This window comes from Tachysurus fulvidraco, chromosome 9, assembly GCF_022655615.1.
Source record: "Tachysurus fulvidraco isolate hzauxx_2018 chromosome 9, HZAU_PFXX_2.0, whole genome shotgun sequence".
In the NCBI taxonomy this organism is placed as follows: domain Eukaryota; kingdom Metazoa; phylum Chordata; class Actinopteri; order Siluriformes; family Bagridae; genus Tachysurus; species Tachysurus fulvidraco.
In genome coordinates this window covers 4,474,650-4,486,280 of record NC_062526.1, presented here as the reverse complement: position 1 = coordinate 4,486,280, position 11,631 = coordinate 4,474,650, and positions in this window count along the sequence as shown.

The window sequence follows — 11,631 nt, the reverse complement described above, 5'->3', positions numbered from 1 at the left end:
TCCATCGTCAACTGCTGGTTTTTGAGTCTAGCTTATGCTTAGTCACGCTGGATGTAATGGTGTTTCCATGGAAACCTGCCAAAAAAAACAAACTGATCCCTGAAAAACACCAAAACACCAGCATATGCTCCTGTGAGATGTGCATAGATATAAGGAAAGAAACTTCCTGTCTTTTATACTTCATTTCTGTCTACAACATCATAGTATATGATTACAAAGAAGAATCACACAATTGTTAACTTAAACTCACTCATATAAAAAGTCCAAGAGCAACAATGTGAACTTGCATTGATATGCACTAAAATTCTACATTTTATGCATTTTATGTAAAAAAAAAATAAAAATTAAAAAGCTGACAGATAATGAGAGAAAACGAGGTGTAAATATAACTGTGAAATAAAAACGATGTGTATTGTTTGTGTAAGTACACGTGAAAAACACAAACTACATGTGGAATAAAAACACATGAAACTAAAATTGCAAATATAAAGACAACATGAGCTACTTTAAACCCAACAGAATGTGAAATCGATGTGAAAATAAAATAAAAATAAAAGATATGTAAAAGAAGAAAACAACATGACACGACCTGAACTACATACGTACGGTTTAAGGCTGCATGTATAAATGTCTTAATGAGCATCATGGAATTTTTCATTCATTCATTCATTCATTCTCTACCGCTTATCCGAACTTCTCGGGTCACGGGGAGCCTGTGCCTATCTCAAGCGTCATCGGGCATCAAGGCAGGATACACCCTGGACGGAGTGCCAACCCATCGCAGGGCACACACACTCTCATTCACTCATACACTCACACACTATGGACAATTTTCCAGAGATGCCAATCAACCTACCATGCATGTCTTTGGACCAGTGGGAGGAAACCAGAGTACCCGGAGGAAACCCCAGAGGCACGGGGAGAACATGCAAACTCCACACACACAAGGCGGAGGTGGGATTCGAACCCCCAACCCTGGAGGTGTGAGGCAAACGTGCTAACCACAAAGCCACCGTGCCCCCTTGGCATTTTTCAGTCTTATGATAAAAAACAATGAAAAGTATTTAAATATTTTAACAAAACCTTCTGATTAGTGAAATAATGATCTAGAATGAGTGAATTGGGTTAGTGTGGATCATGCATGAATAAAGCCGAGTGTGTGTGAGTTCTAATGACACAGAGTCTGTCAGAATTCCTGCAATTACTCACCTGCATCACAGCGTTTATTGTCTTGACGTGACGCACAGCACTGTTCCCTCTCTCGCTCTCAGAAATGTCTCCTGACCTATAATTTGAAAGCATGGCCTTTAAATATACACTCAGAATTCTTCCTACATTTTCTCACTGATACTCCTCAGGACCTTCAACACGTCCTCCAGTGGGCCAAAAAACAAATATATATCTAAAGGTTTTTGATTTGAACAAAAGCTATGTTTAGTGTCTTCCTACCATTGAGCTCTTACAATAAAATAATTCAAATGAAGAGAAGTGACGTTCAGTGCCTTGCTCAAGAGCACCTCAGTCGTGGTCGGCCTGAGAGTTGAACCCACAACCTTAGGGTTAAGAGTCAGACTCTCTAACCATTAGGCCTCGACATACCCACTTTGTTCCCATTTAAGATATTATTCCAGCTCCAACTTGAGTTTTTTCACTCAGTGGGGTCAAAACTTTTACACAAAACAGTCCTGCTGCTGAAATCATAAGAAACCTGATGTAAAAAATTGTGCTAAATCTAAAACAAACCCGTGTTTAATCCTGGAACTGGTCTAGTTTCCCTTGATCTCCGGTTTGCACTCTGATTCCGCCTCCATACTCCATGAAGCATCCTGTACAATCTAATGCCTTCTTACACTGGTAACATTATGTATGATTTTCAAAGAAAAAGCCAACTTTTGAACACTGGATCTTTCAAAGCACAAATTGGTCCCAGGACCAAAAAACGTTTACGACATTTCCGCCTTTGAAAGTTAGCCCAACTAAATTAGCGGTAAGGAAAGACATTCCAAAGGGAGCATGTAAACAGGCTTATAGGAAAAGTGTGGAGGTTGAGTGCCAGATAAAATGGTGCGTTCCAGCGGCTCTTGCTGACGTTTAGTGATGAGAAGAACCAGACTCTTGTGAAAGCTAGAAATCCGGCTGATGGCACCGACTTTAAGTCACGCTCATACACGAGCGATGATGTAAAGGCTATTAGATTAGGCCACAAAGTGGCTCATTTACTTGGAACAAAATGGTCTTGTTAGAAAAAAATGATAGAAAAAATTTCATCATGAGTCTGTAAGAAAATTGACAAGTTTTCATTCTTTGCTCTCTACTTCTGCAGCGTTTTACCTGACAGTGGTGGCTCAAGTGGTTAAGGCTCTGGAGTGCTGATTGGAGGATCGACGTTTCCAGCTGCCCCTTTTGGGCCCCTGAGCAAGGCCCTTAACCCTCTCTGCTCCAGGGGCTCTGTATCATGTCTGACCCCAACCTCCAACAGGTTGGGATATGTAAAGAAAAGAAGTTCTCTGTGCTGTAATGTATATGTGGTGAATTAAAGGCTTCTTCTCTTACATTATACTCCAAACTAACATTTTATAAAGATTTGCACCAAATTGTGTCGACTTAAAAAAAACGAACAATAAGTGAAAAACAGATTAAAACCACACATTAGAAGTTATTCAAATGATAACCTTTTTAATTTGATTTATATCCAAACTCAATCAGTTTTAAATAAACATCTTACGTTACATCATCCAGTGCAAACTAAAGGCTAATTTCACACAGAAAACACGTCTTCATTGTGTATATTATTGTTTAAGAAAGGTTTCAGTATTTGGTCATTTGGGACTGAAGAATTTCTCTCTCTCACACATACACACACACACACACACACACACACACACACACACACACACACACACACACACACACACACACACCATGGTGGCATTGTATAACAATTAAAAACACACTAACATCTGCACTGATACTGGACACAGAGCCAAGTAACACAAAGTTAAATAGGACATGAAGTACCCAAGCCAATAGTTATTATGTGTGTGTGTGTGTGTGTGTGTGTGTGTTTATTACTTTGGTAGGGAAAATGATACTCATTATTATCAGATTTTTTATTTTTTTCCCTTAAACTCTTTTTTTTTCAGATTTCATGCTGTTTATAAGACATTTTCACTCAGTATAAATGAAAACTGGATTATTTTCTCACCAGTCACAAGCCTGATATAAAATGACAACTTTGTTGGCTTTCAGTGTGAAATGTTTGTCTTTTTAGCGGTTGAGGACAATTTTGGCATCTCAAAGAACAGAAATGAGTTCGATATCATCATCATTTATGATGGAATGTCATAGTGTTTACTTTTATATGAACTTCATATTAAACACTGCGAAGTGAGACATGACAAATACTGAACATAGACACATCCAAACAGGAGCAAACTCCATTTTTTAGCCTCCGGGAGAAAGAGTTACTGTATGTAAACTAAAAAAAATCTAAGACATAATTTGAGTAGTTGAGGTTTATTAGGGTGGTTTATTATATGTCGGTCTAGTCACATAGTCATAGCATTAATTACCTGCTTTAATAATTATGTCAATGGAAAGAGTATGAGAAGGCTGATTCAGCCGGATGTGCCGAAGGTCGCAGGAAAAAACATAAAGCGATCAAAACTACACACACACCAACACACAGAGAACACACACCTCAGCTCACAGCTTTTCCAAGATAAATCTCTGCTCCGTGAACAATGCAGCACAGATCCCTAGTCGCCTGCACGGCCATTTTGAGAAGCGTGAATTAAAACCAGGTTTATGAGAACAAAGTACAAAAACAGGCTCTGTTCGACTCCGAGTTTGTGTTTATCAGGACGACTTTCCAGAAAGATTTCTGGGATAACTCCAACACGTTTAACAGTTCTGTTTTTAACAAGTCCTGCGTCACTAACCGTCACCTTCCGTGAGTCAGTAGGCCATGCAGATATGTATTAAATGCAATAATTAAATGTGAGGTGCTGTTTGGAGGTTCATCAGAGGTTCTGTGGAGGAAAAGGTTTTTATTTGTTTTTTGGTTTTTTTATGGCTGGCCTGGCAGAAGCATTGCTTTCCATCCAGAGCCACTTAAAATAATTAGTGTATATAAAAAATAAATAGATAGATAAATAGATAGATAGATAGATAGATAGATAGATAGATAGATAGATAGATAGATCAAAATCATAACTTTGTTAGTAATGGTGATTTTTACTTTTTGGAATTGTATTAAAATCATAGGATCTGATTTCTTGAAATGAAAGACTTTTATGAATGACTTTTTTTTAATTAAAAACGCTACAACAGGCACAGGCTCACCGAACCTGGAAAGTTGACTGAAGCAAAAACGAAACAAAACAACATTTTTTTTATTACATTAAAAACAAAAATTAAACAAAACAAAACCATTTTTTTTATTAAATTCAATAAATCAACTAAAAAACAAAAGAGAACAAAAACTAAACTAAATGGGGATTTAAAAAGCATGTGGTATGCGTGTGGTAGCCTAGTGGTTAAGGTGTTGGGCTGCCAATAGGAAGGTTGTAAGTTCGATGCCAGGTCCAAAAAGCTGCCACTGTTGGGCCCCTGAGCAAGGCCCTTAACCATCAACAGCTCAGTTGTATAAATATGGGATATTGTAAGTCGCTCTGGATAAGGCCGTCTGCCAAATAATGTAAATGTACAAAGGGGCCCTGATGTCCTCTTCTGCTGTTGTAGCTTATCTACCTCAGGGTTCTGAGATGCTTTTCTGCTCGACACGTTTGTAAATAGTGATTATTTATATGGTCCTTCCTGTCAGCTCAAGCCATGAGCTTGGACTTTTTACTAAAGCTCCTCTCATCAACAAGTATTCCTCAAAATGTTTTTAGTTTTATGCACCCTTCGGTTTCACCTTTTACACAGAATTCTGTGTAAAAAAAATCCCAGCTTTCTGAAATAGTCAAACCACACCGTGCTTAAAATCACTGAGATCATATTTTCTTCCAATTCTGAAGTTTGAAGTGAAGATGAAATGAAGCTCTTGATCTGTATACTTGACCATGCTTACTTTTATGTCGTATCTGCATGACTAATTGATTAGATAATTCCACAAATGACCGGCGTTTTCCTCATTTTCCAAAAATAAACACCATCACCTTTACATGCTACTGTAAACTGCATGTACTACATGTTGGACAGCTTCTTCACTCTCGGCCTCCCCGTGCGTTAGCATGGCCACACGGCCGTCATCGTTACTGTGAGAAATTAGGTTTATTTCCTCTGTTTAAAAGCTATTTTCTCCATCCACTTATCTGTAAATCTCTCCAGAGGCTTCATCAGTCACTGTTATGTAACTGTGTGTGTGTGTGTGTAAGGGGGGTTGAGGGAGTCTTTGGAGACCCAGGATCCACGTCTCCACGATTAAGATCTTAATTAATACCCTGTATGCATGAATGAGTGTGTGTGTGTGTGTGTGTGTGTGTGTGTGTGTGTGTGTGTGTGTGTGTGTGTGTGTGTGTGTGTGTGTGTTTAAAGAGGAGAACACAGATGCAAAATCACTGTATATAGTTACACCTCAATTATATATTTATATATACCGTATATAAATAGTGTTACAACACGACTTACAGACTAACACGTAACCATATCAGTGGCTCAGTATCATATCACCAGTCTCAAGTCTAATTTTACACAAGGATCAAAGATTCTTTTCAAAAATGATCATCCCTTAATTTAAAGAGATTATATCTGAGCAATTCTCCATTCTGATTGGTCAGAAAGTGTTGATTATTTATTAATTAGGGTCTCTTAAATCCGTTATCGTTTCTATAATAACGCCTCATTCTTAGGGCTTCACATGAAACAATATAAAATGGTGCGTAAATTTATTATATACATATTTTTTTTACTATTTCTGGAAATAATCTCCAGTGTCAGTGCTTTTTCTCTGTAACATGACAAACTACTTAATTGATGTATTTTATTGCTTCTATATTCTATAAACAGTAATACCTCGAGATACGAGTTCGATTCGTTCCGTGACCTTGTTCGTATCTCAATTTGCTCGTATCTCAAGGCAATGTTCCCCGTTTAAATGAATTGAAATCCCATTAATCTGTTCCAGCACGCAAAATTCCACTCCAGTTGTTTTGTTTGTGTTTTGAATATGAAAAATGTACAGTACCTGCATTTATAAATGACAAATATTGTATAAAAACATACAGTAATAAAAGAGAATGTTAAAAAAATAAGCTGGTTTTTACTTTACGGAAGATGCGCACGGAGGTTGAGGGAGGAGTAAACAGGCGGAGGAGTTAGGAGGAATTACACTTTCACATTCGTTCACTTACTCGCTACTGTACACTCTTAATGCTACTTTACACTTAAACTTCACTGAAGTTAACTTGGAACTTAACTAAACTTCACTAAAATTAATGAATTTAACTAAACTTCACTAAAATTAACTGATCTTAATTGCTACAATTTCTGTTTTCTTTACATTCGTTTTGCTTAATTTTCTTCATCGCTTTTCTCTTCACTTGTTTTTGCCTTTTTTGTCACTCTTTCCTCACTAACATCTGCCGGTCGTTTTAATAAAAACCTGTTTGGTCGGCATATCGGATGCGGTGCAGTCACACAATTTTTTAACGGATCCAACGCTTTGTGACGCCTTTTCGACTCTCCATAGGAAATGAATGACTTCCGGTTTATCGGCAGTCGTTTGTCATGTGCAATGGAAAGGCGGCTTTAACCGAGTGAGACGCGGGAAGCTGAGGCGAGGGAAACAGAGCACACGTGGTTGTTGGGGATCTTTGTTTCGGCGGCGGCAGCTCAGATGCTCGTATCTCAAAAATTTGCTCGTACCTCAAGGCAAAAAATTTGGTCGAATCACAGCTCATATCTCAAAAAATTCGTATGTCAAAGCACTCGTTTCTCGAGGTATAACTGTATATTTTTTTTTATTAACCGAATACTATTTTATTCCTTTGATTTTTCCCTGATATTACTACTCGTACTTGCGCTGCTGTATTAATTAAAATTGATTCTACTAGGTATTAATATACGTATGTACATCGCGCTCATCTTATTTACGGCTTATTAACCTCAGAAAAGAGAAAAAAAATTAACTGCTGTTTATAGCTGCTATAACAGGCGATAACTGGTTTTGCGTCTCTTCCGCAACATTAAACGTGACTAGAAATGAAAAAGTATGTCTACTCCTTTAATAAATAAATAATAAGATTCCGAAATGTGCTGCTATTAGTAAATAATCGACTGTGAAGTGATAACAGTAACCACGCGGTGCAGAGTCACATCACATCACTGCAGTGTTGCTTATTTTAATACAACACAACACTCCATAAGTGTTATATTAAAGAGACCAGTGTAGTGGTGTCAACTTTCTGCTTCAATATTACATTGTCACCACGTACCAACTGATAAACATATCAGACGTGGAGTAAAAGAGACGTTCAAGGCCAAAGCTCAGAGTGTATATGAGAAAAGACTAAGGCAAAGTGTCTTCATTTACAGAGTCAACGACGCTGTGGCCCAGTTTTGTCTCAGCTGAGAGTTAAAAACAACATGACACACTGAAAGAGGAAGAGGAAAAACACTGTAAATTAAGGGCATGAGAGAGACATACAGACACACACACACACTCTCTCTCTCTCTCTCTCTCTCTCTCTCTCTCACACACTCTCTCTTTCTCTCGGCTAGAGGAAATGTAGAGCACCAGAATATAGTGTGACTAAAGGCCATGTGCTCACAAAACCTGCTTGGCTTTAAGTCTCACTCTGGATGTGAATCTGAGAGGACATCGAGAGGACACATGACTGGTTCCTTATTTGCAGTTTTACTTTTCCTTTCTCATGAGAAATGTGAATGAAATCTGTAGTTTTTTTATGTAAGTTATGTAAAGACTATTAGATGTTGGAAAAGTTATTCTGCTTATTCCTGTAACGGTATATAATTACATTTAACATTGTAGAACATCTGTGAGGGAAGCCTGTTCCTGTTATTACTTATGTTCTAGCAGCTATAAGTTGTTCCCTCAGCAGCATCTCTAACTCTATTACACTTTGTAATACACTTTGTAACGCACTTTGTAACCGTGTCAGTGCTTTGTAACGCACTTTGTAACGGTGTCGGCACTTTGTAACGGTGTCGGCACTTTGTAACGCACTTTGTAACAGTGTCAGCGCTTTGTAACGCACTTTGTAACCGTGTCAGCGCTTTGTAACGCACTTTGTAATGCACTTTGTAACCGTGTCAGCACTTTGTAACGCACTTTGAAACGGTGTCGGCACTTTGTAACGCACTTTGTAACGGTGTCAGCGCTTTGTAACGCACTTTGTAACGCACTTTGTAACCGTGTCAGCGCTTTGTAACGCACTTTGTAACGGTGTCGGCACTTTGTAATGCACTTTGTAACGCACTTTGTAACCGTGTCAGCGCTTTGTAACGCACTTTGAAACGGTGTCGGCACTTTGTAATGCACTTTGTAATGCACTTTGTAACTGTGTCAGCGCTTTGTAACGCACTTTGTAACGCACTTTGTAACGCACTTTGTAACGCACTTTGTAACTGTGTCAGCGCTTTGTAACGCACTTTGTAACGCACTTTGTAACCGTGTCAGCGCTTTGTAACGCACTTTGAAACGGTGTCGGCACTTTGTAACGCACTTTGTAACCGTGTCAGCGCTTTGTAACGCACTTTGAAACGGTGTCGGCACTTTGTAACGCACTTTGTAACCGTGTCAGCGCTTTGTAACGCACTTTGTAACCGTGTCAGCGCTTTGTAACGCACTTTGTAACCATGTCAGCGCTTTGTAACGCACTTTGTAACCATGTCAGCGCTTTGTAACGCACTTTGTAACCATGTCAGTGCTTTGTAACGCACTTTGTAACCATGTCAGTGCTTTGTCAGTGTAACCATGTCAGTGCTTTGTAACGCACTTTGTAACCCACTTTGTAACGGTGTCAGCGCTTTGTAACGCACTTTGTAACGCACTTTGTAATGGTGTCAGCGCTTTGTAACGCACTTTGTAACGGTGTCAGCGCTTTGTAACGCACTTTGTAACGCACTTTGTAATGGTGTCAGCGCTTTGTAATGCACTTTGTAACGGTGTCAGCGCTTTGTAACGCACTTTGTAACGGTGTCAGCGCTTTGTAACGCACTTTGTAACGGTGTCAGCGCTTTGTAACGCACTTTGTAACGGTGTCAGCGCTTTGTAACGCACTTTGTAACGGTGTCAGCGCTTTGTAACGCACTTTGTAACCATGTCAGCGCTTTGTAACGCACTTTGTAACCATGTCAGCGCTTTGTAACGCACTTTGTAACCATGTCAGCGCTTTGTAACGCACTTTGTAACCATGTCAGTGCTTTGTAACGCACTTTGTAACCATGTCAGTGCTTTGTAACGCACTTTGTAACCATGTCAGTGCTTTGTAACGCACTTTGTAACCATGTCAGTGCTTTGTAACGCACTTTGTAACGCACTTTGTAACCGTGTCGGCACTTTGTAACCCACTTTGTAACGGTGTCAGCGCTTTGTAACGCACTTTGTAACGCACTTTGTAATGGTGTCAGCGCTTTGTAACGCACTTTGTAACGGTGTCAGCGCTTTGTAACGCACTTTGTAACGGTGTCAGCGCTTTGTAACGCACTTTGTAACGCACTTTGTAATGGTGTCAGCGCTTTGTAATGCACTTTGTAACGGTGTCAGCGCTTTGTAACGCACTTTGTAACGGTGTCAGCGCTTTGTAACGCACTTTGTAACGGTGTCAGTGCTTTGTAACGCACTTTGTAACGGTGTCAGTGCTTTGTAATGCACTTTGTAACCGTGTCAGCGCTTTGTAACGCACTTTGTAACGCACTTTGTAACCGTGTCAGTGCTTTGTAACACACTTTGTAACGCACTTTGTAACGGTGTCAGCGCTTTGTAACGCACTTTGTAACGCACTTTGTAACCGTGTCAGTCAGCGCTTTGTAACGCACTTTGCAACCGTGTCGGCGCTTTGTAACGCACTTTGTAACCATGTCAGCACTTTGTAACCGTGTCGGTGCTTTGTAACGCACTTTGTAACTGTGTCAGTGCTTTGTAACGCACTTTGTAACCGTGTCAGTGCTTTGTAACGCACTTTGTAACTGTGTCAGTGCTTTGTAACGCACTTTGTAACCGTGTCAGTGCTTTGTAACGCACTTTGTAACGCACTTTGTAACCGTGTCAGTGCTTTGGAACGCACTTTGTAACCGTGTCAGTGCTTTGTAACACGCTTTGTAACCAACCGTGTCATTGCTTTGTAACGTAATTTGTAACCGTGTAAGTGCTTTGTAACGCACTTTGTAACCGTGTCAGTGCTTTGTAACGCACTTTGTAACCGTGTCAGTGCTTTGTAACGCACTTTGTAACGCGCTTTGTAACCAACCGTGTCATTGCTTTGTAACGCACTTTGTAACCGTGTCAGTGCTTTGTAACGCACTTTGTAACCGTGTCAGTGCTTTGTAACGCACTTTGTAACCAACCGTGTCATTGCTTTGTAACGCACTTTGTAACCGTGTCAGCATTTTGTAACGCACTTTGTAACCAACCGTGTCAGTGCTTTATAACGCACTTTGTAACCGTGTCAGCATTTTGTAACACGCTTTGTAACCAACCGTGTCATTGCTTTGTAACGCACTTTGTAACCGTGTCATTGCTTTGTAACGCACTTTGTAACCGTGTCATTGCTTTATAACGCACTTTGTAACCGTGTCATTGCTTTATAACGCACTTTGTAACCGTGTCAGCGCTTTGTAACGCACTTTGTAACCGTGTCAGTGCTTTATAACGCACTTTGTAACCGTGTCAGCGCTTTGTAACGCACTTTGTAACCAACCGTGTCATTGCTTTGTAACGCACTTTGTAACGGTGTCAGCGCTTTGTAACGCACTTTGCAACCGTGTCGGTGCTTTGTAACGCACTTTCTAACGCACTTTGTAACCGAGTCAGTGCTTTCAGAGCGGTGTCGGCATTACAAAGAGCATTACAAAACATGTTACAAAGCACTGACACGGTTACAAAGTGCGTTACAAAGTGCCGACATGGTTACAAAGTGCGTTGGCACGTTGGCACTTTGTAACGCACTTTGTAACCATGTCGGAACTTTGTAACGCACTTTGTAACCGTGTCAGTGCTTTGTAATGGTGTCGGCATTACAAAGAGCATTACAAAACATGTTACAAAGCGCTGACACGGTTACAAAGTGCGTTACAAAGTGCTGACACGGTTACAAAGTGCGTTACAAAGTGCTGACACGGTTACAAAGCGCTGACACGGTTACAAAGTGCTGACACGGTTACAAAGTGCGTTACAAAGCACTGACATGGTTACAAAGTGCGTTACAAAGCACTGACATGGTTACAAAGTGTGTTACAAAGCACTGACATGGTTACAAAGTGCGTTACAAAGCGCTGACACGGTTACAAAGCACTGACACGGTTACAAAGCACTGACACGGTTACAAAGTGCGTTACAAAGCACTGACACGGTTACAAAGTGCGTTACAAAGCACTGACATGGTTACAAAGTGCGTTAGAAAGCACTGACATGGTTACAAAGCACTGACACGGTTACAAAGTGCG